This window comes from Carassius gibelio, chromosome B7 (assembly GCF_023724105.1).
Source record: "Carassius gibelio isolate Cgi1373 ecotype wild population from Czech Republic chromosome B7, carGib1.2-hapl.c, whole genome shotgun sequence".
Classification (NCBI taxonomy): Eukaryota; Metazoa; Chordata; class Actinopteri; order Cypriniformes; family Cyprinidae; genus Carassius; species Carassius gibelio.
In genome coordinates, this window is record NC_068402.1 from 24661915 (window position 1) to 24674604 (window position 12690).

At 38.3% G+C, this 12690-nt stretch overlaps 1 protein-coding gene across 2 annotated transcripts in view; it reads right to left on the reverse strand.

The window, feature by feature from the left end:
• LOC127961710 (paired amphipathic helix protein Sin3a) overlaps positions 1 to 5294 on the reverse strand; it is a 53875-nt gene extending 48581 nt beyond the window's left edge. Inside the window, exon 1 of one of the 2 annotated variants that reach the window (XM_052560940.1) lies at positions 5058 to 5294. The gene's annotated coding sequence lies outside the window, so the exon portion shown is untranslated. The remainder of the gene's footprint in view (positions 1 to 5057) is intronic. The other variant, XM_052560941.1, reaches the window with a different exon arrangement.
• Between the last annotated feature and the right edge of the window lie 7396 nt (positions 5295 to 12690).

The window sequence follows — 12690 nt, forward strand, 5'->3', positions numbered from 1 at the left end:
ACTGCAGGCAGATTATGCATATATAATATCTATTTTATGCAAGTGCTGTCGGGCTAAAATTGTCACCAAAGGCGGCAACACAAGCAATTTGCTCCAGCACCTTAGTGGCAAGCAGGACTTGGAATATTAACCAGCAGAAAATGCATTGTACACCTGATTATGCATTAAAACAAAATGTCATAAACCGGAAAACCAGTATAATAAAAAAAAAAAAAAATGTATATAGATTTTTGGTCAAATCGCCCAGCACTAGCTAATAGTATTAAACCAACTGTAAAATAATACATCTGTACATATACGGCTGGGTATGGATTCATATGTCCAGATTTGATTCGATTTTGATTTGCAAGCTCTCAATTTGATTCTCGGTTTTCTTTTTTTATTATATTCAGTGACAAATGCTATTGACATTTATATTGTGCTGGGAACTAATGTGGTAAGAGCTGCGTTCTCTGGAATCCTCTGAAGCGGAGGACTTCTACGTTCCGACTGGTTGCTGCCCAACCGCGTCATAGCTCATAACCATAAAGTTGCCTTAATTTCAACTCTCCTCGACGCTCTCAACAGCCAAATCGAGCCGCGCCGCTCCTCGCCGCTGCTTGACGCCGGCTTACATTGAAAATGAATGACTTCCGGCCACTTTGATGCTCACGACGCCGGGGGTGTGAACGCACAGTAAGTCGCACCTAAGTATAAGTCGCATCAGTCCAAAAATACGTCATGACGAGGGAAAAAACATAAGTCGCACTGGACTATAAGTAGGGATGGGTACCGAAACCCGGTATTAAAATGGCCCCGGGGCTAAATTATGAAAGACCATAGTATCAGTAAGATCTGACGGTATCGGTTCTGCTTTCGGTACTGGAGGAAAAAAAAAATTATGTATTTTTGCTTAATAATGTTGTCGTGCACATTTAATCTCGCCAAACATTTCTAATGTGCGATCATATTAAGACGTTTGTCCGTGAGATCTGCGTGAACTCTCATGCGTGCCGCAGAGGCTGTCTGTCTGTCAGTCACACACACACACACACACCACAACGAGCGCACGCACATGCATTAACTGAACGTAAACTCCTGCTTCATAATAAACAGTGACGATGGCGACGAGATTTGTTTAATGTTATCATGCACATTTTATCTTACCAAACATTTCTAATTTGCGATATTATTAAGACGTTTGTCTGTTAGATCTGCAAGAACTTGCATGCGCGCCGCGGAGGCTGTCTGTCAGTCACACACACACAACAAGAACGAGCGCGGTACACGCATAACAGTACGAAAACTCCCACTTATTACAAAGAGTGATGATGGCGGATGGCAAAACGTTCCAAAGTGTGGTTATACTTCACTAGAGTTAATGCTGACAACCCTCGTTGTCATAAGTGCAAAACAATATTTGCATGTAAGGGCGGAAACACAAGTAATCTGTCAAAGCATCTTTCAAAATTGCATTATGTGTATCGACTGGTAAAGAAAACATTATCGTCTACAGCTGCAAGAGGGCGCTATATGTTTACAGTTATACTTCACTAGAGTTAATGCTGACAACCCTCGTTGTCATAAGTGCAAAACAATATTTGCATGTAAGGGCGGAAACACAAGTAATCTGTCAAAGCATCTTTCAAAATTGCATTATGTGTATCGACTGGTAGAGAAAACATTATCGTCTACAGCTGCAAGAGGGCGCTATATGTTTACAGTGTAGACTACAGGAGCACTGAGCAGCACAGAGCGCCCTCTCGCGGCTGTAGACAATATTGCTTCTATTGGTTCATTTCTCTCAGTTCATGTCAAATTAATTTTGATAAATAAGTCGCACCTGACTAAGTCGCAGGACCAGCCAAACTATGGAAAAAAAAGTGTGACTTATAGTCTGGAAAATACGACATGTCATTAAACAAAACAGTTCCCCGTGGCATCCGCCATTCATTTATTGATTGCAGAAATCATGGGGCCTTATGCGTGGTATTAAATGCTTCCACAGATTTATAGTATTCCTAGCATTACACCTGATCATTGTGAATGACGTGTATGGATTTACTCTTGATTCTCATCAACAGTATCTCCGCCATGATAAGCGCTGAATGAATGACAGGCATTCCGTGGTAACATCACGGACGGTAAATAAGAGTGTGACATCTAGTGGAGAGTATGTTAAACATATCAAAAACATGTTTTAAAGAGCCACACAGATGGGAAATCAAAAATTACCTGTATTACAGTGTATGATGTAGCTGTCCATAAGTAAACCAAAAAGTACACGATTTATAAAGTTATTGGCTTCTAAAGTAAGGAGTCGACTCTGAATCGCTGAAACGAGACGTTATAGATTTCAAATCTTCTGGCCATCTCTATGTACGTCACTAGGCGCACTTTGCATAATAATCTCCGCCTACCGTGTTGGGAGAAACGGAACTCTGACCTGCCCCACCCCCCCACACAGACGCTCTGTTTGGTGTGAGAGCATCATGTCGAGGAGACCGTTTGTTTTATTTTCACTGCCAAAGAAAGAAGATCAGAAGAACCAATAGCTAAAATTCATTTTCACCACAATACCAGAGCAGTATAACAAATCCCTTTTGTTGTGTTCACAACATTTCACTGAAGACTGCTTTTCTAATCTCGGTGAGTACAGCGGGATTTTCATTACCAACTTTATTTAGAACAACGAGCATCTCCGAATCACACGCAAAGTATGATTATGAAGTTATGTGTCTGTTTTCTCCCGAGCGCCTTATCAGTATGTGTGCTGTCTGCAGCCTTTGTTTGTGCTGATCGTCATGTACAAACACGTCATTAAAATGAAGTGTAACTCCGTGAATACTCAACGAAGAGACATGAGAGAGATATCTATAGAAAGCTTGACATGTCTACTTTAAAACTAAACAAGTGCTGCCGAAAACAGATATTCTGTGATAAAGTAATCCATTTGAAAACAACGCGATGTCTGTTTTTCATGTCTCCCTTCGTGACCACGCCCCCGCGCTGAACGCACTATTCAGATTCAAAATTAAGCGCGCTGCTTAAATACAGCCACACAGAAGAAAAAGCAGCAAGACTGTTCAAGTTTTTTAATTAACTGTTTGCTTTGCGATGAGAGGAATAAGACATAATTCACCCCAAACAGATGCTAACGCATAGTTTACCGTGGAGGTGTGCGGAACAACCAATCAAACCTGACTATGTTAGTTGACCAATCAGAACACAGTTTGCTACCGAAAGGTGGGGTTTAAGGAAACTGAATCTTTTGAACAGCTTCGCGCGAACCGTTTGGGAATCTCTGAGAATTGAGGTAATTTTAAAATGATATTTTGACAAAATGACAATGTTTTTTAACCTTTGATGGATTTAAACCTAATGTACAGGACTTATAAACAGTGATAGGAAGCTTAGAATTTTCATCTTACTGGCTCTTTAAGGCATAACCTGAAAAACAAAGCATTGCATTATAGGGAATAATATTCTTGATATTTTACAGTTGGTTTGATATGTTTATCTCAAACGGTGTCAGAGTTTAAGTAAGTACGGTACATTAACCATATAAAAAATATGTTGCCATTACTATAAATAAAAACAATACAAGCACAATGAGGAAAGGGGGGGGGGGGAGAGTTTAATTTAAGTAGGTACAGTATAATAAAAATTTGATTTCACTACTGTTTATAAAAAATAAAGGTCCAATTTGGAAAAATAAGCCTTGTGGAATTAAAGGAATAATATTTAGAGATTTTTACAGGTGGTTTGATACCTTTATCTCAAAAGGTGTCAGATTTTAATTAAAGTAGGTATAGTACATTAACCAAATCAGAAATATGTTGTCAGCACTGTATATAAAAACAATACTAGCAAAATATGAAAAAACCATCCTTTACAGGGAATAACATTCTGAATATTTTACAGATGTTTTGATAACTTTATCTCAAACAGTGTCAGAGTTTAATTAAAGTAGGTACAGTATGTTACACAAAAATATGGTCTCTGTAACATATATAAAAACAAAACAGACATAATCAGAAAAAAATGCATACATTAAAAGTTTGACAATTATTATAACACACATAAAATGGGAATTCCAAAAACGGAGCGTTGTGCAATATCAGGGATGTTTTTCCTGAACATTTTAGTATTGGTTTTATAGTATAAAGTCATGTAGTTAAATTGTTTAATTGATTTATATGTTTTTTTTTTTCTTCTTCTTTTAGAAATGAAGCCTTGTGCAACGTAAAGGGCATATATTTATGTCTATCGGTGTTAGTTCGGCCTCAAAGCAAAACAGGCGCAAAGAGTTTAACTGGTATAAAACCGAATGTCTAATGAATGTCAAACGTCAAACTAACTTCACCGCAGTCGGAAACCTCTATCGAAGAGTAAAAACAGGCGGCGAGCAGTAACCGCCTCTGTCCGATGCAGAGTTCAGACCAACACAAACTGATCACACCAAAATAAAAACAACATTCGATCACTAACTCTTCCCTAATTGATAAAAATCGACAAATAACATCTAATTACCAACCAAACATCGAGACCATGCGATAAGACAGTTTGGTTAGCACTCGATGTTGCCAAGTGTTTCAAGCTACATATCAGGAAGTCCTGCTGAATGGTTCTGCCGGTAAACACTCAACTGCTCGGTGATCAAAGCAACATGGTTATTCGGGAACGTTAGTTCAGAAGACTCCAATAAGCCAGCACTGATCGCTGACAGGTCAAAGGCAGAAAATGATAGTTAGACCTTCAGGATGAGCAGCTAATCAACACAGCAGAGATTAAAAACCTTGTGTAGCCATTCAGGCTAAGTTAAGTGCGGCTAGCTAGCGCCTCGACAAATACTCTTATATAATCACTAGCTTGACATACATCACTTCAAAACAAACATGATTTAATGTCGGAATCTTTTAATTTCACGTCACCCGGGTGATTTACTGGCCATTTGGAGAGGACAGCTGTTTTCGCTTCATTAAGTGTGAGAGTTAACGTTAGCTACTTTTAGCCTGAATGAAGCACTGCGACGACGACAGCTAGCGAACGTCCGCTAGCAAGCAGAGCCAACTCACCCCGCAACACACTCCGGATCACTTCTTTCTCCTCCGCCGAGAAATCAAAGCCTGTGAAGCCTGGTAAAACCGCTCTCAAACGTTGAATCGTGTAAGGTTCGGATTTGAATGATAAATTAAAATGCACCATTCACTCAAGGCGCCAGACCTCAAATTGCATGCTAGGTTGCTAATTGGCTAACATGGGAAAACAACCACAGCAGGAGGATCCTCTCTGTCGGGGGCGTGGTCTTGGAGGAGGCGGTACCAACTAACTCCAGCCGAGAACAGCGATTGGTGGCGCGCTGGTGAAATTCGAATATATCCCGTTTCTGCAGGATTTACCCTCCCGCCTTCTCTGACAAAAGGAACAGTAGTGGTTCATCTCAGTGACTCGATTCTTTTGAATCCGGTCACTAAGGATTCACACAGACCTGTTCGCTGTTGCATTCAGTGATTTATTTTGCAGGTTACATTGGTTGTGGTTCAATTGCATTCTTCCCAAACTAGAAACGCAATTACATAATTTAATTATAAAATAAATGTAACTGTAATCTGTCACTGAGAAAAAAATAAATAAAATTACACTTACATAATGAAAATGTTAACTATTGCAAGGGCTGTGGTGTATCTGCTTTAAGATTAAATAATCGTAAAGGGGTGCTATTTTGCTCTTTTTGGGGGGGTGTACTAGAACCACAGACTGTAGCGTTTTTTGCCATCTTGGCAGCGCGTCAGGCCGGCGACACACTGGATGCGTGGCGCAAGCGTCTCAGCCGCGTGGCGTGTCGGTTTTTAATTCGGCTCCCATGTTAACAGGTTAGAGCTTACAGACCGCCTGCGTGAGACGCGCGTCTCAGGCGCGGCTCGCGGCAAACGCTTGCTTGCTAGAAATAGAACCGACGCCTATTTTTACCGCGACACGCGCGCGTGTTGGAAGCTTTTCCAGGCAAAATATAATAGGAAAATGTGTTTAAATGTCATTTTGTACACAAATACATATTAATTCCTGATATTTTGATATTTGAAAGTCTGTAGGTTGACATAAATTCAGATATAAATGTAATTTAAATAATAAATAAATAATTATCGATTTTCAAATATTGCACCTGTCAAACATAATCTATTTCGCCGTCAATACTTTTGACGGTGTCCTTTATCAGTAGGCGTAGGTGTAGGTGTGTAAAAAAAAGTATATATTGTTGTAATGAAGACATGAGCCTGGTCTGTCAACGGTCTCCCTCTACAGCAGCAGCGCGCCAGCGCCGCGTCAGGCACGCTTCTGGTGTGTAAAGACACAGAATCCGCCACGCTTCTGGGACGCTTCAGACACGCGGCGCTCACGCCACGCAGCCAGTGTGTCACCGGCCTAACCTGTTAACATAGGAGCCGAATTAAAAACGACACGCCACGCGGCTGAGACGATTGCGCCACGCATCCAGTGTGTCGCCGGCCTCACTCCCGGATAATCGAAAAGGGGCAAAGAGGCAGGAGCTGGTTGCTGAAACCAAGCCCACGTAGGTCGACGGTGGTGACAGTAGCGTCATTCTAGTGGCCACGCCCTTAATTATGCAGAACTTTAAGGCTTAATATAATTTAAACAGATGAGTTATATATATATATATATATATATATATATATATATATATATATATATATATATATATATATATATATATATATATATATATATATAAAAATCACCCCTTACAGTTGTCATGAAGGGCAAAATGCTCACTGGCAACAGATTTTTTTTTTTTTTTTTTTAAAGGCGCCTTTCACTGCATAAAATGCATTCTCTCTCTTTAAGACTTTATCTATTTGTGGTGGCATATATATGCAAATTTATTCTTGGAGTGGTAGAGATTGAGGTTTCCCTGGTAACCGTTGTACACAAACCAGCGCTCCTCTCACAAGCCCTATGACATCCAATTTTCTGAAGACAGTTGGTTTCCTTTAGAAAAACAGTCATACAAATACACCCACACTCAAAGGGAAACACTGTAGTCTCATAATTGAAGTGTAAATTCTGCAGATTATCATTGTCCAGTATTGTACCGCCGGTGTCAGCAATTTATTATAAAAACTTCTTCATAATTGTAACATACATATTTACATACATAATCATTCAGTTTTGTAATTACTTGACTTTACACCAGAACTATTTCTTCGTTGTCTTGTCTGATGCACTCAACCAGGACCTCGCCCCTCCCCTCCCCCAACCATTTGAATTTCTGTGGGAAGTATTTGAATATGCTAATGAGGCACTTTGTTACATCGCAAAAACCCGGAAAACAACGCTGTAGTTCAAACGAGCGGTTCGTTTTAAGATGTTGGTTAGGCATTTAAACATTCCCAAGATCCCAATCCAATTTAGCAACTGTAGGATGTGCTGGTCCAACATATCCAATCCATTGAGGCCTTATCTTCCAACATGCAGGACTCAAAGGATCTTCTGCCTTGGTGTACAGAAAATATGAACATAATACAATATGTCTGTATGCATGGTGCACTGTATCCAAAAAAATACACTCCGCTTGACTTGACTGTCCATTTTCAGTATGATGGATGAGCCAGAAGTAATTTTAAATGTATTCTTTATGTCATCTTTTTTTTTTTCTGACTGCTAAATGTGAATACATTTTTACATATAGGCCATAAAAATGCAAAACAAACCTTTTTATTTCTAAGATGAAAAATGGATGCAACTAGCTGAATTAAACAGAGGGGTCAAAGATTTGCCTGGTTAGCATGACTCTTTTAGCTCAGGTTTGTAGATGACACAACTACACCATCTGGACCTAGAAGCATTTTTAACATCGATGGCCATTTAAAATGACCTGTTTGTTCTGCAACATCCGCAAAAAATAAAAGAAAATAATAATAATTCATTATTTTATAAAAGATGTTTTACTATAATTTCCAATTCTCAGACTAGTTGCTTGTGAAGGTTTTGGGACTGTGCACATTCTTGCGGTCCCATCGTGGCTTTGTGTGGCTCCAATGTAATTAGTCACATGGCATTTATGGCTCAAGGTGATTGACTCAGAACAACCTGGCGGCAGACCTATGAGCCATCATGAGCAAAGATGGCTGATTTAGATTTTCTTCTGTGGGTTCGTTGAAAAGATGTGAAAGCGATGTGTGCCAACAAATAGGTTTCTCCAAGTATTATATCCTAGGCATCTTTAAATATGTGATAAGGATGATGTGACAAAAGTCATGATAGAAGGTCATGACTCAAATGACTACTGCTGCTGTACTGAAGCGTTTATCGTGGTATAAAACTTACAGTGTAATTATTCATAGAATATTTACTGCCATTATATTCACTAACATTTCAAATTTGTTGACTAGAATCCTTTTCTTGACATATTTCTTGCCCTTCAAAGATTTCTCACTGTTAAAACATATAATTTAGTAATATTCAATGAAATATTTGCAATTGTAAAAATATGTAGTTTTATGATTTTATTTTGACATGTCAGAGAACATTGGAGATTCTGGTGAAGTTGTGATGAACAGTGCTGTATGGAGGGGCCCACAACAGCAGAGGGAGACAGAGTAATTTATGCTGTTAATCTCTCACTTTAAGGACATAGTAAATAAAATTAGCTTCCTTGCATGTTACTGAATCAACAATAATGATTTGCACGAAGGGGCATTTTCAACTGGTGTAGTGGGTCCAAATTTATACTTGTTCAGAATCACCTCTGAGAGTTTTTCACAATTGCTCACACATTCTAAACTCAAACTATAATTAAATTTTCTAACACCATGACTAATTTCTCAAACTATAAACACTATTCCTGATTAAGTCAAACTGTAAAAAAAAAAGAAAAAATATTAAATGTTTTATTACAATTATAATTACACATTCAGCATGTTCACCATGTGTTTTGTAGAAAGCTCTAGCATGGATTAATCATCACAATTCTCAGCATGGGAATGCCAGAAAAGCTAAATTTTCAAATACCAATCAAAGCCTCAAGCTCGCAGGTGATACTGTCACAAGTGAGTTCTTGGAATTAACACAAACAATGGAAAATATGCTCGAGGGAGAGGAGGCGGGTAAGCAGTAGGAAATGCAATGAGAACATTTTGTTTCTGATGCGATTTGTGCTAGTTGACCATGTCCTTCTCTGTGCAAGATTGCAAGGTATACAACAGAAATGTGAATGAGCAGGAAATAATTTTTCAAGTAATAGAGGTTGTTCAGAAGAATGTTACTTTGTAGTCATGCTGAAGTTCAAAAGGCCTGGAGGGGCTACATCCCACTACTGCTATAGCTACAATGCTGTAACATTTACTGTGGTTTAGATGAGATTCTCTGATGTGGCACAGACAAAATGCTGATTCGGGATAAATGAGATGTCACATTCTTATACAGTCTTTTCCCCCTCATGTTGCATTTTGTGCAATAGTTTTTAATTAATATTTTAACAATTTGGTGAACAGAGAGGTTTCAGCAGTGGGTGCAATATGGCACTGTGGACGTTTCTAGGGCAAGTGAGTGAAGCCAGTTATAGTGGTGCAGGAACAGTTGTTGGCATGTGAGTGTTGGTGCCGTTCCAGAGCACCAAAGACAACAGTTGCTGACTGTGAGAGAAACATTCTGCTCCAGAAGTGACATTTGCACCCTCAAGAAGCTGTTACTATTAAAACATGTTTTTAGACATTTATGAATTTAACTATTGTGCTTTAAAATGTCAAATCTATTTGCAGAGATGAAAAATGATCACTGAGACATATTAAGAAGACAGGCAGATGGAGGAATGTTGGCCATTAGGGAAACCCTCAGATGGGAGGTCAGTTGAACACTCCATTGAGTTGGGTTTGATCTTGCCCTAGGAATAGAACCAAGAAGAGTCGCTGGCTTATCGTCTCACTTTTGAGATGATCTTACAGTTCACTTACATGGAAAAATAGGAAACTGTCAGCCTGTTGACCTTTTTTAATCACCTTGAAGAAATATTTCTTCCAAACATTTAGCATTTTGTTATTACTTCAGCCTCACATTGTCCCAAACTTCCATGATATACACAAAATGTTGAACAAACGTGCCAATAACACGTCGATTGCCGAAAAACTGTTTAGATTTTCGGTAAACTATTCTTTTAGAGAAATAATCATCATATTGTCAGGGTTATTTTGGAGCAGTGGCACAATTACACACAGTCAGTGGGGATTTCTACTGTTGAAAAGACTAAAAGCCCTGTAATTATTCTCTCACATTACTTCAGCTCTGTTTTTAAGGGGACATGAGATGAGATGTTGATTCTGAGAGGCCAGTTAGTTCACACTGAGGGTCTTCTAGGTGAGACTGGCACAGATTTATTTGGGACAAGTCCCAATCCACTATTCTAGAAGTCTGTAATGAAGTAATCCTGTGGTCTGTAGAGGGCCATTGACCTTATATATTCAGAGGTAATTAGCGAGCCACAATACTCACTGCTTCCTGGAAACAAAAAGCCTACTAATTTAGATGTACTGTTGTGGGTTTTTTGTTTGTTTGTTTTTCATTACGAATGTGTATAATGTTTATTTCAGCCTATGACAATCTGAATTAAATGTGCTTTTTTGTGCTTCCCTCAGGTCTTTGCTTGTTGAATAGATGCTGACCTTATTGAGTAAATGCAATCACGAGGTACATATAGACCAATTCAGAGTAGACGTCACAGTAACGTCACTTGCAGCAGGGCGCATAGTGGTTGCAGAAAAACACTGGGAACAAGTGGAGGTAAAATCCATGGAATAAGAGAAAAAAATATATATTATTGTGCCTTTTGATGTCAAGATCGGAATGCAAATAATTTGTATAGAATACTGTCGTCAAAGACACCATTTGAAGCTAAAAGCTGACGTTTAAATTGACATATTTTGGATGAAAACTGCTATGATTACTCTATTTTTAAAGCATACATTTGATTTAAACAATAGGTCTGCATAATATTCACATTTGCCGTTCAATGATGTATTGTATTAGCGCTACAAACCTTACTATTAACATTTTAACATTTATTTATCTCACAACTCCTCGCAAATGCAAGTTTATACATCCAAATGAAGACTTTATAACTCAACTTAAGAATAGTTTGAGTTGAGTTTGTCAATTCTGAGAAAAAAACAACAAAACAAAAAAAAAAACCTGAAGAGCTGAGGGGAAAAGAGATAATGACGATGTGTTTCTCCTTATTAGAATTGTGAGATATAATCTCGAAACTGCGAGAATAAAGTCTGAATTTTGAGATATAAAATCAAATTTACTTTTTTTATTTTATTGTTTTATTCCTGTTAAAAACCGTCATTTTCTGCCACTAGATGGTCTCTGCACACAAAAAAACGTCATCCCTGTTTCGGATCTGTAAGACTATCCCACTATCTAAAGTCAATTTCATTGAATAACCGTGCTTATCGCTGAGTGACAAGCTCTTGTTATATGCAGAGAACATGTTGAAAATTACATCTAATCAATATAATCAGCAATCTAACAATTTTATACTGTATCCGTGTAATTCTCTGTCCGTAAAGGCTATTCGCTCCCGGGTTTTCTGCAACCATGATGTGCGCACATCCTGAATGTTTACAAACCTAAAATTGGTCTATAGCACATACAAAATGTAAAGCAGAGGTGCTGCACAGCTTTCTGTGGTTGAGGGAAACAAGTTGTCTTGATTACGTTAAGACATGCAGTATGAGGGATGGATGCTGGCTCATCTCAAGATATCTGATTACCTGAGATAGACTACTTAAATGAACTGGCAAAGGCCCTGTTGTGGGCTTGAAAGTGTAATGGCATCATGCTTATTGGATGCTGTCAGGCAGGCCAGCACAATCAATTCACTATTTGTCCAGGAACAATATTGACCTGTTTCCCATAACAGGGTGGTTCTAGATAAAAGCAACTGTTTTGAAAATTCTGATTGGCCTCTATGCAAAACTGCTTGGTCTAATGGTGGGCTTATATATTCAGCTGTGAAATATATAAGTTCCAAAGGAATTAGAAGCTATTTTTATTGTTGTAGTGTACAGGTAGCATATATAATAATGCAAATACATCTAGACTTTAGTGCCTTCTGTGCAATTAAGTGCATTTTTTGCGAGTAGTAATAGATCTTAAATTGTCATTCTCCATAAAATGTGTTCTATTATTATGCATTTGGTTTTTTTTCTGTATATGATCAGTGTTTTGTGTCTGTACTCTTTGCTCTTTCTTGAAAAATATCATTAAAATCTGAAAATAATCCACAGACATCTATAGCAATGAATCCCCCATGTCAATTACTTTATTGCCCTTCATGATGACTCCTTGTGATAGATCTTAAATTGGGCATGATACTCCATAAAAATGAAGCATTATAAGCCTTGAAAATCCTCTCTTGTGTGACTGTATCAAAATAGGTGAAATATAACAGCAACACACATTTTATTAAACAGTTTAGGCAGAGGTTGCAGATGTTACATGTGAACATTATGTGAAAGTAAGGCAATTTGAAAGGCTGCAGGCGTAAAGTGAATACATAAGTGAAAGATTGCATGAAAATAAAGATGACAGAGTAGATTTACTGAATGGTGCATAAATTATGCATGGCCACACAACAGATGCTTTGCAACAGTCTAGTAACACTGGTTCTCTGTAATTTTTGTCATTGTG